General features: G+C 53.3%; 1 long non-coding RNA gene across 1 annotated transcript; it reads right to left on the bottom strand.

Annotated features, from left to right (window-relative positions):
* Window positions 1–11298: 11298 nt before the first annotated feature.
* On the bottom strand, window positions 11299–17190 carry LOC134521173 (uncharacterized). Its single transcript, XR_010072668.1, has 3 exons — window positions 16125–17190; window positions 14988–15192; window positions 11299–13064 (listed from the first exon to the last, which is right to left on the bottom strand). It is a non-coding gene; the product is annotated as an uncharacterized LOC134521173 (long non-coding RNA).
* Window positions 17191–17197: the final 7 nt, after the last annotated feature.

The raw sequence follows: 17197 nt of genomic DNA, 5'->3' as shown, positions 1-17197 counted from the left end.
TGCCATCGCTTTGTCCAGCTCTGGGTGATGCCGCTCCCTGGGCAGTATCTACCCAGTTACCCCAAAACCAGGCACTGTAGGACCAAACACGCCACACCGTGCGATGCCACCGGCTGTGGGCAGTGCAATCTCCCGGCCTGCCCCCATTCCTGTGTCCCGGCTCTCAGACCAGGTCACCTTCTTGATTTTCTGCAGTGACCTGGATCCGTGCAGCAGAGCAGGACCTGGGCACCCCTTTTTGCTTCCTGCATCACCCCTGCCTCCCCAGCCCCCCAGTTCCCAGCACTGCCCTCCCCGCACACGGGTATCCCAACGCAGGCATCATCCCAAGGCTGCTGAGGATCCACACGATGCCATTAAGCGGCTTATTAAAAAGTGATGCTCCAATTTAACACCTATTAGCCAGCACGTTGCCCTTTAGCGGTGCGGGGGAACCTGCAAATGGAAGCCCCGGCTCCCAGCAGAACCCTAAGTGGCTGAGTTTAACTTTATGGCTCCAATTAGAGGAACACTAAAGCAGCACCGGCGCTGCAGATTTATTAACACTCATCCCATCCCCAGGCCGCTGCTGGCCAATGCTAGCAGCAGGCACAAGCGGGTGCTTTGCCGGCCATGCCCGTGCCACGGCAATGCTCCATCCACCCCAAAGGAAGGTTTTGGGGAGCTTCTAGGGAAAGGATGGCATCAAAAAAAGGGGTATCAGGGGGAGCAGAGGCTGAACCCATCCCTGGCGGCTGCTGCGATTTGAGTTTCCTATTTTGGGGGGATGTCACCCTGGCAGGATGCTAAGGCAAAGCAGGGAAAAGTCTCTCTGGGTCCCAGCTCTTCACAGAATGGCAGGCATTGGAAGGGACCTCTGGAGATCATCTAGTCCAACCCCCTGCCAGAGCAGGGTCACCCAGAGCAGGTCACACAGGAACGCGTCCAGGGGGGTTCTGAATGTCTCCAGAGACGGAGACTCCACCACCTCTCTGGGCAGCCTGTGCCAGGGCTCTGCCACCCTCAAAGGAAAGAAGTTCCTCCTCATGTTTAGGTGGAACTTCCTATGGTCAAGTTTGTGCCCGTTACCTCTTGTCCTGTCGCTGGGCACCACTGAAAAGAGCCTGGCCCCATCCTCCTGACACCCGCCCTTTCAGTATTTATAAGTGTTGATAAGGTCCCCCCTCAGTCTTCTTTTTTCCAGACTAAAAAGACCCAAATCCCTCAGCCTTTCTTATGAAAAGCCCTCTCTTATGAAGAGAGAGATGTTCCAGTCCCCTAACCATCTCGGTAGCCCTTTGCTGTACCCTCTCCAGCAGTTCCCTGTCCTTCTTGAACCGGGGAGCCCAGAACTGGACACAGTGCTCCAGATGCGGCCTCACCAAGGCAGAGCAGAGGGGGAGGATGACCTCCCTTGACCTGCTGGCCACACTCTTCTGGATGCCCCCCAGGATGCCACTGGCCTTCTTGGCCACAAGGGCACATTGCTGGCTCATGGTCATCCCGTTGTCCCCCAGGGCTCCCAGGTCTTTTTCCACAGAGCTGCCCTCCAGCAGGTCAGCCCCCAACCTGTCCTGGTGCAGGGGGTTGTTCCTCCCCAGGTGCAGCACCCTACACTTGCCCTTGTTGAATTTCATAAGGTTCCTCTCTGCACAACTCTCCATCCCGTCCAGGTCTCTCTGTATGGCGGCGTAGCCCTCTGCTGTGTCAGCCACCCCTCCCAGCTTTGTGTCATCAGCAAACTTGCTGAGGGTGCACTCTATCCCCTCATCCAGGTCATTGATGGATATATTGATGGATATATTGTCCCTTCCTTTGGTGTGGACGAGCAGGGCGAGGTGCGCTGGGAGAGCGGGAGGGAGAGCAGCCGCCTTCACCCGCAATCTGGAGTTACTTAAAAAGCCTGTTTGTTCCAGGAGGTTTATGGGCTGCCTTCGCCCAATAAAGTGATTTTTTAGCATGTCACATCACCCTAATTACTTGTCACAATAACGAGAGACAGCTCTCGCGTGTTGTGCTCCCTGGCCCGGACGGGGGCAGGCACGGCTGGCAGGACAGACAGCAGGACGCACAAGTCTGCGGGGAGGACGGAGAAGCCATCATGCATTCCCACCCCTCCGCCCCAGCGTTAGAGGTCATTTCCCCACGCAGCTGCTGTTTCCCATTCCCCCATCACAGCTCCCCAAAGCAACAGCCCAAAGACCTCGCGAGGGGCCCGGGTTGCGTTGCCGGTGAGAACCTTTGCCAGCTGTGAGGATGAGAGCAGCATTTTGGCACCGTGCTGCTGCTCCAGGGTTGTAAAAGTCCCCACCCTGGGACAGAGGGATGTCCCCAGCCCTGAGCCACTAACGCTTGTTAAGGAGAGCTGGAGGGAGGCAGCACAGCAGGACCAAGCAGGTCGTATTCTGGACCCTCCATCAGCGCACCGTCCCCCGTGCAAACCTCCCATGGGGCTGCGGTCACCCCATGGCGCTGCTGCCCCAAAGGCTCACCCCCCCACCAGCCCTACCTGCCCCAGGGAGCAGCCACTGCCCACACCGCTGCCTGCACCGGCAAAGCAGGCAGGGCAGCTCCCACCTCGCCATCTCACCCACCCTTCTCCGGCTGCTGTGAAAGCCCAGGCAAGATTTTCATCGCTGCAATTTTCTCCCCGTCCCCACTGCTGGCTCGTGACCCGGCATGCTCCCACCATCATTTCCTCGCCGCGAACAACATCTAGCAGCTCTTTTTCCCCCCCTCTTCATTCAAACAAACAAACCAACCAACCATTCCAGGCCTTCATAACCAGAGGAAAATTAGTAGCAGGTGAAAGCAGATGTTAATGAGACCAAACTGTTCCTAATGTAGCCCAGGAACAGAGTTTTGTTCCCCTCCTTTTTGCTGTTCTGCAGTTTGAGTGGGTAAAAAGCAAATTAGCATAGGGAACACTTAAGCTTTTCCTGAGCAAAGTACAGGTCTAATGGCAAGCTTGTCCTGGGCACCTGTGTCTCCCCTTGCTCTCCATCATCCATCCTCTGGGGGCGAATCCAGCCCTTATTCATATGCAAAGCTCCACAAAGTGGGAACTTTTCAGGCTGAAGGGATAGAGAAAACCAAAAAATCTCATCCCAGTTCAACACAAAATGTTTTGTCTAATTCTTGTATTACTTCACTTGGTTTTTTTTAAGCCTTTAAAAGAAAAAAGATCAACTGCAAACCCCAAACCTCCAACATTTGGGAACAAAAAGTCTCAAGTTTGGAGAGGGTAATGGACCGCCTGGATGTGGTCACACGCTTCCCAAGAAACGCTGCATCTTTGAGCCAAACCAGGGTGTTTGACTTGAATTCATTAGTACCTTTTGTTCCTCCCGCCACTATTTTCTCTGCATTTGTTTACACGAAGAAAATCCCCCCCCTTCCCGTTCCCCAGCTCTCCTCACACACTAGAGGAACATTATAGAATATTTATAGCTCAGCTGAGCTTGCTAAATGCCTTCTTCTAGGAAAATAGTTCATCAAACTGTCTATCTTGACTCTTTGTTTAATCTCTCTTGCTCATCTGTTCCCGCTGCTGGAAGCTGGGCACCGCCTGAGCCCGGACCGGCACCGCTGGGCACGGATGCGCGGCTCAGTTTGGGGATGTCACCTGGGTCTAGCGAGGAGCAGCGAGTGTGAACACCAGCCCTGCTGCTGGCTTTGTGGCCATCCCTTTGGTGTCATCGCACCCCTGCAGCCGGGCTGGGCACAGCAAGGGAGCTAAAGTAGCCCCTGGCTAAGCCGGGGCGAGCCGAGTGCCCCATTGCTGGGGCTTTGAGTGGCCACGGGGCAGCTCAGACGGGAATAAAGGGACTCACAGAGAGGTTTGCCTCACTCCAAGGGAAATCCCAGTCCCTTGGAGCAGTTCTGGCCAGAGGAGAGACGATGCACTACATCTGCAGGAGAGGAGAGCAACTTTTTAGCTGGCTGCACCCGTTTATCGCATGCTGGGCAATGCAGAAATGGAGCCCCCCCGGCACATAAAGCAACATGCCACCTCCCACCCGGCCAGGAAAAAACATCCCCCCGGCACAGGACGCTTCGCTGCACAGCCCCACTTTCACTGAAAGCCTGGCAAACTTGACAAACTTTGAAGAAAAATCCTTGTGCTCGCAGGCTGCCAGCGCCAGCTGTAACATTTGCAAAGCGGGGAGGGGGACGCCTCCAAGAATCCCACAGCGCCACAGGAGGAACAGCTCGATGGGGGAAGCCTCGGCTTTTTTTTCCCCACCAGAGATTATTCGGATAATTTCAGAAAGGTGCCAGCCTCCTCCCTGTCCCTTTGCTAGCTCTGAGGCCACATCTGTACCGCCACATCTGTACCACCACATCTGGCTGGTGCCCCTCAGTGCAAAAGCTCTGCTCACTGCCCAAGGACACAGCTCTGAGACACGCCGCTAATCCCCCCACATCCCCACCTACGACCACCTGGACAAAAGCTCCTCCACTCCCCTTTCCCTTAATACATAGGAGGGAAACATCTGAGATCACTGCGGTTTTATTGTCAGATTTGGCAGCCTTTTCATATTTGCTTGGATTGAGATATAAATTGAATTTGGTTTTCTCCCGCTGACTCAGTTATTTGTTATAAGAATAAGCATGTGGTAATGGATTAGGCAGGGGAAAGAGATTTCTCTTTCAGCCACGTGCACGAGGTGGGGTTGGCCATGCCCTGTCCCGTGTTTTCCTGGTGTGGCTTTGCATCACCGACGACTTTGCGAGCTCTTTCCCCTCACTGTCCAGACACAGCTGGACATACGGGTTTGGCTTTTTTCTACGTGGAAGACTTGTGCTTCTTTCCTCAAGTTCTGCAATGTTTTAGCGCAGAGGAAATTTCACCAACAGTGAAATCATTTTCTAAATCTGGTCCCCACCCATATCCTTCCCCCTCCCTCGGTCCCCATCAGCCACTTTGCTGGAAACAGCGCAGAGCATTTCTGGGGCTCTTCAGCGGTGCCTGCAGTGATCTCCCTGCCCAAGGGGCTGCCAAGCTCCCTTCGCTTTTCCGTCTTCCATTTGTGCAGACCCGGAGCAGCACATGGTGCTCTCTGCATCCCAGCAGCATCCTTCCCCTCTCCCTGCTTGCATCGGGGCCACACCGCACCACCACCGGCAGAGGAGGGCAGTATGTGCAGCTTCAACCCCTGGATCTGACCACCAGCTCCGGCATTTCTACACTCCTAGTCCCAGTATCGCAGCTCCATCCAAGGCCCAGCACCCCTGAGCTTCCACCAGTTCCCCTGGATGCAGGCAGAGCCCCCCAAATCCCTAAGAATGCTGCAGGCAGCAGAGCCCAGCTCCGGCTCCCCGGCATCCCTCCTCCGTGGCACCTGCGGGGAGTTTTCATGGAAAACCCATAAAATCCTCCTGTCCCCGGCACTTGACGGGGCTGCGGGTGCTCGCAGCATCCCTGAAGCCACAGCACACTCTGCAGGCGCTCGCAACCGCAGCACCGACCCCAAACCCTCCGCCGGGTCCATCCATCCCCACAAGCGGCACAGCCCGGAGCCCCAGCCACCCCCTGCGCCCCCGGGGACGGCAGCACTGGGCTACAGAGGCGTCCGTGCCCAAAACCGGCCCTGTTCAACAGGCGGTGGGGCCACGCAGAGGCCGCGTCTGCCGACGCCAGGGGGGCAAGCAAAGGCGTCAAATAGAGCCCACCACATCACCCTCCCCCCTGACCCCACGGCTCTGCCTCCCCACTGCACCCCCATTGGCAAACCACCGGGCGCTCACTGCCTGTGGCTGCCCCACAGCAGGGCTTGGCAGCTGCCACAGGGCTTTGCCCTTTCCGATGCCGACCCCAGCCGCAGGGCCCCGGCACAGCACAGCCACGGCTCCCCTAATTGCATCAGCATAAACATGGTTTATAGCGCTGCCGCTGCTGCGTGTCAGCTTTTCTAAATCACCCCGCGCAGTGGTCTCCATCCCTTGCCGGAGCACCAGCCCCTCTCCCAACCCTTTGCTGAGGGTAGAGGTGCTGGGAGACCCCCCGCAGCAGCAAACGGTATCAGAGGAAAGCCTGCAAAGGGCTGTCTGGCAGGGATGGGGCAGGTCGGAGGCACCAAGAGCAGCCTCCAGCAAGGAAACTGTGTCTTCCTTGTGTGTGTCCAGTACTGTGTACAGTACTGTGTCCAGTTCTGGGCTCCCCGGTTCAAGAGGGACGGGGAACTGCTGGAAAGGGTGCAGCGGAGGGCTACAAAGATGATTAGGGGACTGGAACACCTCTCTTATGAGGAAAGGCTGAGGGATTTGGGTCTCTTCAGTCTGGAAAAAAGACGTCTGAGGGGTGACCTTATCAACGCTTATAAATACTTAAAGGGTGGGTGTCAGGAGGATGGGGCCAGGCTCTTTTCAGTGGTGCCCGGGGACAGGACAAGAGGCAATGGGCACAAACTTGAGCATAGGAAATTCCACCTAAACATGAGGAGGAACTTCTTTACCCTGAGGGTGGCAGAGCACTGGAACAGGCTGCCCAGAGAGGTGGTGGAGTCTCCGTCTCTGGAGACATTCAAAACCCACCTGGACGTGTTCCTGTGTAACCTGCTCTAGGTGACCCTGCTCTGGCAGGGGGTTGGACTAGATGATCTCCAGAGGTCCCTTCCAACCCTATGATTCTATGAAACCTCCAAACCAGCCAGAGAGCAGGTCAGCCCCTCCGCACCCTTAGACCACGTCATGCAGGAGGTCATTATTTAGGGAAGCAAAAACAAAAAAAGGGAAAAACAAAACAGCAACAAAAGCTCTAATAGAAAAAGAAAGGAAGGGCAACACAACTCCAGCCAGAGAAGAAAAATAAAACAAACACAACTCAAATCCCCTTCCCAACACAGCTGCTGATGCCCCCACCCCGAGCTTTTTCTACTTTGCCCAGCTCTCCCAGGACATGCCCAGTACCTGCTCCCAGCTCCTAAGGGCAAACACCCCATTTAACAAGCCCACATCAAGTGGGATACGAAGCAGCTGTGGCTTCTGATCCCCTCACCACACCCAAAAAGTCCTCACATCAGTGGTTTCACCTGCAGAAACCATCTGGCCCCAGCTCCTGGGCATCTCCCCGTCCCAGTGCCACATGCCCTAGTGTAGGGAAGAAGGCCAGTGCTTTCCAGAAAGCAGCAGCGTTTCTGAGCAGAGCTCTTGCAAAATCCCCATCCTTTCCCGCACAATGCGCAGCAGAAGCAGCCGCAACATTCCCACCTCGGAGGAAAGGAGCTGCGAGGCAGACGGAGTCTCTGGGCAACGAAGCACTGCGGTGCGGGCTGCCAGGAGCTGGCCAGGATCCTCCTAAAGAGCATCCGGCAAACCTCGACAAGGCAAATGTGCTGCTGAAGCCCCATGAGGAGGCAAAGCCCTTGGCTGCAGTTCCTACTGGGGAGGCTGATGGCCAAGTGAGCCACTGTGGGGTGTCCCAGGGCTGGACCAGTCCTATTGATGGCCGCTGCGGGGCCACTCTTGATGTCTGAGGAGGCTCCCCCAGAAGAAGTGTGAGGGTGGTCCCTGGAGACAACGAGGATGATGGGGGCCCTGGGGAGCGGGGCATTGGGGAAATCTGGCTCCAGCACGTCCCCACGCAGCCAAGGGGGACATGTGGGATGCCAGCTCGCTGCCTGCAGGGCCCGAGCCTTCAGAGATGCGCGCATGGGGGGTTAAAACCCGTGGCTCAGTTTGCACTCGCTGTCGGAGGCGGTGGGGTCCCCTGGGCTGCCGCATCCTCCCCACCGGAGATGCGCACCGCACCGGGAAGGGAGCTCAGCATCCCTCCCCAGGGGTACCCCCGCGCTGCCCCCCCCATGGCGGCCCTCGTGGCTGGCATCGCCAGGGCACCACGCTCCTAATCGGTCCTAGACGTGGAAAACTAAAGAGCTAAAGCAGCATGTTTCAGCACCTTGGGGACTTTTGTTGCCAAAGCTGCGGCTGCAGCGGGGCCTCTCGGCTGGCCCCGGCCACCACTCCTGTCTCCGTTGGGCCGAGCCTCCGTTCAAGCACATATGCCGCTCACGGGTATTTAAAAATAGAAATAATAACAACCTCTTCTCTCTTTCCTGCCTGGTTGGAGAAATAGCTTAATTAGTTAATAAGGGGTTTAATTTGTTGTGTAGCTGTGTGAAGAACTTGCAGAGGGTGAGCTAAGTCAATAAGCCAAAGCAATGAGCCTTAGAGGCAGGCTGGGGAGGGGAGGGGAAGGTGTCCCCACCGTGACCAGCCGTGTCCTGCAGGGAGACCTGGCGCTGCCTCCAGCCTCAGAGAGGATCTCCAGGCCAGGCCTGATGAGCTTCTCTTGGTGATGAAATGACTGCGTCCCAGCAGAAAAGTTGGGGCAAATCCACTTTTTCTGTTTTGCCGAACAATTTCTGCCCGCTTTAGCAGGGCAGCTGGATCTCAAGCAAGATGCTGCTGGCCCCAGACATGGGGGATCTCCCCCTCTCTGCACTGAGATGTGGGACCCCCAGTGACTCCCCAGCACTGGGGAAAGGCAGGGAGATGACCAGAGGATGGCTCTTTGTTCCCAAACACTCAAACCCCATGACAATGAAGATGCTGACTCTTGAATATGGATTTCAAAGTCTTTATCTCCAAGTGCACTGGGCTCGTACACCTGGGGAAACTTCCTGCATCTCCTGTGCCCCTGTCCCACCTGTAGTGGCAGGACCTGGTCCTTCAACACCTAGACCCTTTGGCCAGCGAGCAACTGGCCAGGGCATGCACTGTCTCAGCAAGCTCCTGCCTCGTCCAAACCAGCCTGGCAATTAGTGTTTATCCATAGCAACATTTTAAAAGGCGTAAAAAGGGTCTTTATGTGGAGTCACTGCCACACCACAGAAGAGGTTTCAGCAATCCTCATCCCCAAGACTGGGGCAGGGGACAAGGACCCTGCGACAGCAGCCAGGATGCTCACCAGCGGTTATAGCTCTCAGAGATGTCCTTACCCCCCTGGTTTCTGCTGGACCTCGTTAAGGGTGAGCTTTTAGACGGAGATGAGCAAGGTGAAGAAAGACGGAGGCCTGATCTAGCCTTTGGCACAGCCTTTTTCAGACTGTTAAAGCTCAAAAGTGCTGATGGAAAAAGCTGCACACGCACATATGTGCACACAGACCACGCTGGCAGATCCTCACCCTCTTCTCCACCTGTCTTCCCCATGAGGCACGGTCGTGCAGCCTTGTTGATTGATGGCTCTGGACCATATCGCACAGCACCGCTCAATTTAACACACGGCTCTATCAAGCCCACGGTGTCTGGGCTGGACTTCCCAGATATGCTTCCTTGACCCCACGGAGCACCGGCTGATTTCCCAGCAAGCGTAAGGGTCGGTGCTGGGATGCTGATGGAGCCAGAGCCGGGGAGAGCTTCTGAGGTCCACCAAGCGCCACATCAGGAGTTGGTGTTGTTCAGCCTGGAAAAGAGAAGGCTCCGAGGAGACCTTATAGCAGCCTTCCAGTACCTGAAGGTGGCTACAGGAAGGATGGAGAGGGACTCTCTATCAGGGAGCGTAGTGATAGGACGAGGGGTAACGGTTTCAAACTGAAAGAGGGGAGATTTAGATTGGATCCAATTTAGACTGGATATTGGAAATAGACGCAGAAGAAATTCTTTACTGTGAGGGTGGTGAGACACTGGAACAGGTTGCCCAGGGAGGTTGTGGCTGCCCCATCCCTGGAGGTGTTCAAGGCCAGGCTGGATGGGGCTTTGAGCAGCCTGATCTAGTGGGAGGTGTCCCTGCCCAGGGCAGGGGGGTTGGAACTCGATGGTCTTTAAGGTCCCTTCCAACCCGAACCATTCTATGATTCTATGCCGGAGGAGCCAAAGGTTTCTCCCAAGCCATGGCAAACTTGTATTTCTTCCCACATGGCAGCTCTCCGCATCCCGTTTGGGTGTCATTATAGGTAATTCCCTGCTTGACGTCTCATAAGAGGTTGGGAAGGGGGGCACCATTTCAAGAAAAGACAAAAGGGTTCTTTCTTCATCAGCATTAACCTCAGGCAGCTCTCGAGAAAAATTCTGGGCAATTAGTGGAGCATAAGAAGATTTATAATTGAAATCCAGTTTGTAGCGCTACAGGCGGCTCCCTCGAAAGACATTTCTCAGAGACAAAAAAAAAGGGGGGGGAGAGAAAAGAATAGAGGGAGACAGAAGGGGGAGAGGGAACTAGTTAAAGAGTTTTAAAATCTCGCTGAAAACTCCATTTAGTTTAACATTGCATGATAGCTTTCATAATTCAGAACAAAGTGCAAAGCTCTTTAATGAGGCCATTAATGACCCTTTAATTTACTCCACCAGGGCTGAATTCATAAAACATTTATGTTCCATTTACACAGGATTTTCCTGAGACTCTTCGGGGCAAGTCACCATCACAGAGCAGGTGGGATGAAACAGAGGGCTCTTCTCTTCTGTTCCCTCTCTTCTTCACCCTGGCGCTGAAGCTCCGCGTGTGTCTTTTAATTCTGCTGGAGAAGCTGCAGGGACCCGGGAGGGAGAAGAGCCATTTTTGACCCCTCTGCATGGTAAATAGATGCAGAGCGCTCTCTTGTATTTCTGCTCTAGGAAAAATGAAAGCCTTTTTAAGAACTAGCTGGGGCATCGACAGCCAGCCTTAAAAAACATATTTTTAAAAAAATCATTACAGCGCAACTCCAGTTCATTACTCTCCTGCCCGCTGGGAGAGGTCTCGCTTGCGATATCAGATTTGCTCTTGGGGTAGTGCTGTTGATCTCGGAGCACCTGGGGGAGATATGTCCCACCAGCTTTCCAGGCTGCTTCCCACCGCTTTGGCTGGTGATGGAGGAAAGGATGGGGAAGGCTTAAAGGATGCAGGTACGTAGGTGGGTGCTGAGGCTGCCGATGACTGCTCCGTGTGCTGGGGAGGAAGGGCTGGGAGCTGCTGCCAGGCTGAGCAGAGGCATGCACTGGGCTGCTGGTAGAGGTAGAAGCTGACATCGCCCCTTGGCATCTCAACATCTCCTGTCCCTGGAGCTGTGGGAAGGTCGGAGCGCTGCCAAGGCACCCATAGGGCAGCACCCTGCCGTTAGAACAGGGCTGGTTCCTCACCCCTATTTGGTGCTCTGTGAAGGCCACACCTGGGCTGCAGGTGATGGTCCAGTCTGGTTGTCCCTTAACCCAAACTACATTATTTGTCTCCAACATTTTTTCTGCTGTTACAAATGGCAAACAAGGAGAGACACCCAGGAATGTGTAATTGCTTGTATTGTCTGAAACAGCTTTTTTTTAAAAAAAAAAAAAAGAAAACAAAACCAAACAAAAAAAAAACCCCACACAGCACCTCTTCCTAGTTTATTCCAAAGACCTCACTCTCATTACTTCAGAAAACGTCAGTTTCTAAGCATCTTGAGATAAAGAGAGCCATAAATCATCATAACTGGGGTTCACAGCGTCTTAAGTTTGCTTTTATCAGCCTTCTCATCTGCTTTCTCAGCTTCAGGACTGTTAAGCACTTCTGGGCTGCTTGTGACCTAAGGAGGGTTTCTCGCACCAGCGGACATAATATTCATGGCAAATTCAGGAGGACAGAGGTACCAGCCCACAATAATCAGTCCTTCAAAAGGCTCTGCAGAGAGAGGAGGGGAAGATGCTCTCAGGCTGTCAGCAGAGGAAGAAGTTAGAGCCTGTTGGAGAGCGTTGTCAAAAATGAATGTTTCCAATATCCGTAAGTGACGGGAACAGTCCATGCCTGAAGGTCTGCAGAGCTGGGTCTCCCTGCAGCATGTGTCTGGTAAGGAGTGGGGACACAGGCTCAGGCGGAGTTTTATTTTCCGTATCACTTGCCGTCTCCCCCTCAAATTCAGGTTGGGTTGTCAATCTCATTTCCTTCTTCACCCCTGATTTTGCTGACGCAGGTTAGAAACCTGATGGACCATCGAGGTACTGACACCACTTGCGTCGGTATGGTTCATGAGTCATCCTCCTCGTTTCACAGCTAAAAGGACGGCTGACGCTGATGCCCTCAGAAAGGACACATCAGCAGGAGCATTTGAAACCATGTCAACGCTAATCAGCAGCAGGCTGCGTGCACGCTGGTTTGTTATTGTAGGGTCTCTTGAATGCACGGGGTTCTACGCACCGGGTTTGTGATTGTAGGGTCGCTTTTTACTTCAGGGGAAGGAACCAGAGAGGAAGATTGCTTGACCTGCCTGGTTCATTCGTGCAGAACTGCTTTGCAGCGTAGGGTCAAGTTTGTCAGAACACTTACATCACAAAAAGAAATTATGTCCAAAAGAAATTTTAAACATGGACAAGAAAGAAATAACAAAAAACCCCACAGATATACACTCCAATGGAGAGGAAAAAAAAATAGACACCGTTTTTCAAATATTCCAAGTGACTTTGGAATCTCACACTCAAAAGTGATCTAAGCACTAAAAGCAGCGGGACCCTGACAGGGTAACTGGTCCCAGTTCAAGTCCAAAGTGCCCAGTGTCAGCAATGCAAGTGGTGTTGCAGGAGATCAGTGAACGGGCACTGGGGAGGGAACCTGTGGCAAGAAGGACGAGGCAAAATGGAAGTGGCTGCCCAAGGGACCGGCACATTCTGGCAACAGAAGGTTGCCCACTGCCTGCCATAGAGGGATGCTCTCCGTCCCGGTGCGGAGATGGGACGCAGCTGCGTGGATGCATCTAGTCTTTGCAGACCACAGAGGCAGGAGAAGCCAAATTTCCTTGCCAAAATCACCCCCAAAGGAGAATGGAGAGGCAGGAGGTGCGAAAGCAACCGTGCTAAGGGGAGCCCACGAAGGGAGCCCAGGGGTAGGGTCATTCCTGGGACCCATCAGTGACGGGTGACTGACGGAGAGCAGGGAAAGGAGCCAGGTCTGGGCAGCAGAGGGACCTCTCGCAGTCACACAGAGCTGCCTGCGGACTTGGATGCTCCAGGGGCTCTCACTCCCTTCGGCTCCGGCAACAGCTCCGGGCAGCTCCAGCAACAAGTTGCCTTAGCTCGATTCTTATTTTATTTCCAGAAACATCAACGCAGGGATCCCATCCAAACTGGACCCCGGATTGTTTACTAAGCACAGGCTGCCATTTAGTTAGAAACACATGGGCTCTTATTATTACATTTTCCTAGGAAAAAAAAAAAAAAAACAATGGTTTAAATTAAAGAGGAAAATATTTAGTGAAAAATCAAAACTTGCGCTCACGCAGTGTCTCTGATGTTTCATAACCCCTCCATTCCCCGCTCCTCCATCACAGTTTCCTGCTCAGCACGTCCCTGCTTACAAACACCATCCCTAGGGAAGCCCACAGCCGAAAGTTTCAATTTGCTTAGGTTACCCACGTTGATCGTGTGGCCAGCCACATGGGGTCAAGACTTGCAGCCTACGAAGTACAGGCAGGCTCTTGAAGCTGCCTACACCCGCACCGATTTCTTAACATCGCCAGGTAGCTCACGCACATCCAGGGCTTCAAGAGCCAAGACCTCGCAGCTACTGCCCTTGAGGGCACGCGGTACTTGAAGCCAACAGACACACCACCTTTATGAGGATCGTTTTGTACTTTAGCTAAAACCAGAAATGCACGGTTTCAGCCACACTGGAAGACCCCTAACGCGTATATCCAAGAGTGCCCGGAGCTCCTCTGAGCACTCCAAGACCTCCCTCTACCACTACAACTGAGCGCACAGACACCTGAGGATCCTCATGCACCCATTTTCCTTCTTCTGCTTTAAAACCCCCGGGAGAGGGCAGCTGAAACATTTAAAGCCTCAATTTGGTCACTTCGATGGGTGATCAAAAATCCTCCCCACTGCGGGCCAGTGCTCGCAAGGTGTCTGGCCTACTGGTGGTGTTGATGCTGCCTGAAAATCAAGGTGGTTTCCCAGCCAAACCACGAGCTACAAACAGGAGAGGATCAGCAGGCCAGTGGGAAAGCCCTCTTTTCCTTAGTACAGCTGCTGGATCTTATAATCAAGGCTATCTGATACCCTGATGTCATGCTAGTAATGGCATAACTCTGTATCAGCCTAATGCCACAATGGGTTTACGAAAAGAGCGGTATATGCAGCAACACACATTCATGCTTGCTAATCTCTCGTAAGCCTGTAAATCCTGATTCTTTCTTTCCCAAATAATAAGTGCAGATCCATTAAGACCCTATCACTAGCTGCATGTTAAATTCTCCTCTTCCTGCCTGGAATCTGCTGCATACCCTACATGTCGTGGGGCAGGGGGACACTTGCCATCCCCTTGTAATGACGACTGCGATGGTGGATGCTTGAAAATCCCACCCTGGGGTTTCTCCCTCACCGGTACCAGGGGGAGCACACGGAAGCAGCCACTGCTTCGCTCCCACTTGCTTTCTGGAGGGTCTGAGGATGCTTTCCAGAGGGCATTTCTGCATCAAAATGAAACGTATTTACTCACAGGCGTTCACCTAAGCAAGGGGATACCTGCCAGTGTTTGTCGGCCTCCTCCAGCCAGTCCTGGCAGAGTTTTTCATGCCCTTCTTGCCAGCTGTGTCCCAGCGCTGCCGAATCCCCACCTCCACCAGCATCCCCAGCCACCAGCAGCTACATCCAAGGAGTCTTGGTATCAAACAGCACTTCATAACCATTCCCCAGCCACTGCATGCGTACATACATACATACAACCTGGAAATAACCTTTCCAGGAGTGACAGAGTAATAGTCACTAATTACACAATTAATTTATTCTTTGGCACTAATAAAAAAAATTAATTTGAGTTACAAAGGAGGAGGGGGGAAAAAAAACAACCTAAGGATTTGTTTAATTAAAACTACAATGTACTGAAAAACCAAGTAATTTTAATGATACAAAGCTGCAATTGTATAATTAGTAATTAATTACATACCGAAATGACACTTTCCTTTCTTTAAAGCTATTCATTTTTCTTCTTGTTTGTTTTTTCTTTTTTTTTTCCTTTTTTTTTTTTTTCTTGCATACAACTGTCTCCAGGGCACACAAATCATGGGAGCGAATTGTGGCGTGGAGCGTCATCTACCAACCTGGCTCTATGTGCGATTCCTTACCTGCGGGCAGAGGTGCCACGTCCGCTCCTCTCGCATCCCGATCCCCACCGAGAAGCAACCGCAGACCTCCCTCCCCGGCCTCTCGCTGCCTGTAAGAGCCGCTCTCTGTGCCGAGAGCCGAGCAAAAGCGGGCAGCACTGCAAATTGTGACTCCAGCCACGAAGAGCCGCTGGGACAAAGCTGACAGGCAGAACAGCTACGGCTTCTGTAGAGGGAGTCAAGGAACAGACTGTTAGCCCAGTGCTATATATATATTATGCTTATATGTCCTGATGTTAACCAATGTTATATATATATATATTTTAAGTATTCATGTATTCATAGCTATAAAGGCCTTTTCTCTACTGGAGCTAAATTGTATAACCGTGACCTATTGTCCCAGAAGGCTTTTTATTCATGTTAAATGGGTACTGAGATTATAGCGCTCCTTGATAGTAGGTGCAGAAGCCTTCTGGAGGAGACAGGAGAAGACGGATGGTCCTATTGAGGCTCAGCGAAGAAACCAAAAACATGAGAACCAAGCAGCTCTGCAGCACAGCTGGCTACGCATCTGAAAAATCAGCTGGGGGGTTGGCTCACTCCTAGGAGAAGGAGTCACCCAACCTTGTCCCCTCCCCAGGGAGGTGCTAACTGTACCCATGGAGTGGGGACACCAGCACCCAGCACGCAGCCTTCGCACATTCACATGCCCCCATTTCTGGTGGCTCCAGCTTTCCACGGTGGTCTCAGACTGCTCGCCAACCCCATCTGTTCCCTGACCTGTAAGCCAAGGAGACTGAGCCAGGCTGGCCCCCGTGGTGCCACTGCTTCACAAGCATTCCATGCTGCCTCTCCGACGTGCTCTTCCACCCTGCCCTGTTCCTTGGGGACAGCGTGCCCACTCACATGGCCCCCCACAAACAGCAGGATTTATCACTGGCTCCCTGATACTCACAGGAGCCTCCAGCCCCACCACAGAGCCCAGATGCAGCCTGGCAGCTCCCAATTAATATTCAAGGGGAAACACAACCTCCTTGGAAAAAGCTCTGCATCAGCAGCCTGCAAGGAGCTCCTGTGCCCTCGTCCCTCCCTGCCCAAGCAGGAGATCACTACAAATCACGTTAGTGAGATTGGCAGGTCCCCCGCTCAGATCTTCACCTTTCTCCGAGGCGTGGGCACCCCTCTGGCTGCTGACTTTGAGTCTCATGGTCACACAGGCGCAAGCAGTGAGATGTTCCCAGCCTGTCTGTTCGTTTCCAGCGCACACCAAGGAGAGACGTCAGTTCCACAGAGACGTGTTACCTCCACGCTGTTTTAGGAAGAAATAAGGACAAGGCTGGCCCAGGCGCCTGTGCCAGGACACACAGTGGTGGCCAAGGATGCTGGTGTCCCTTCGCCGTCTCTGGGACTCCAGTCGCTCCGACACAGTCAGGGTGGAAGCAGCAGTCAGCTGGCTGCTGGCTGTTATGCTGGTGCCAGATGGCGGATGAGATTAAAAGAATTTGATTTTCAAATAATCCATAAACCTGGCTGAGCTAATGTCGTTTCATATGCATTATCTTGTAATCCCAGGGAAGAGAACGTTTCAGAGCAAAGAGCTTTATTCTCCCTCCCTGCAAGGACTCTAACAAGCTATAGATAATCCCCTTTTTGTTGGAAGGTGCTTACAGGGGACCTACAACACCCAGAGCATGACACAGGGGCTGCAGCTCTGTGATGGTGCCTGAGAAGAGGACAACCAGGCACCCCGCACCACAGAGGCTGTCTTGCCCTGAGCATCGTAGGGGTGGGAACAGCGCGTAGCAGGGCCCAGGGACACCTTGAACTCAGACCTCTGGCTGATAAGGGAGGATAAAAGAGGGATTTTGCCACCCCTGCCCTCTAACAGCCCACGGGAGCCCATGCTGCATCACTAGGGTAGGGAGGGAAGTACATCCCTTCTTCTAGGTAAACCTACTTTTATAATCACTTTTGGGGATAAACCCCCAAAGCCCAACCCAAGTAAAACAAGGGCATGCTGTGCCACCTTGTGGAAAGGATCAGGCCCTCCCTGGTGACTGAGTTGCACACCCAGGGTCCATCAAACACACTCCCTCTCGCAAGGTGAGGGACAGCATACGGCTGAAAGCTGGACACTGCTGGAAACACCTTCACTGCCCTCTCCAAAGCAAGCGCTGCACAACAAGGCCGTAGGAAATTCATCCTTGACTTCTCCTTGCCCATATCAAACA

The sequence above is a fragment of the Chroicocephalus ridibundus genome, chromosome 9, assembly GCF_963924245.1.
Source record: "Chroicocephalus ridibundus chromosome 9, bChrRid1.1, whole genome shotgun sequence".
Taxonomy (NCBI): Eukaryota; Metazoa; Chordata; class Aves; order Charadriiformes; family Laridae; genus Chroicocephalus; species Chroicocephalus ridibundus.
Note: the sequence above shows the minus strand (reverse complement) of the source record. Positions and strands in the feature narration are given on the sequence as shown.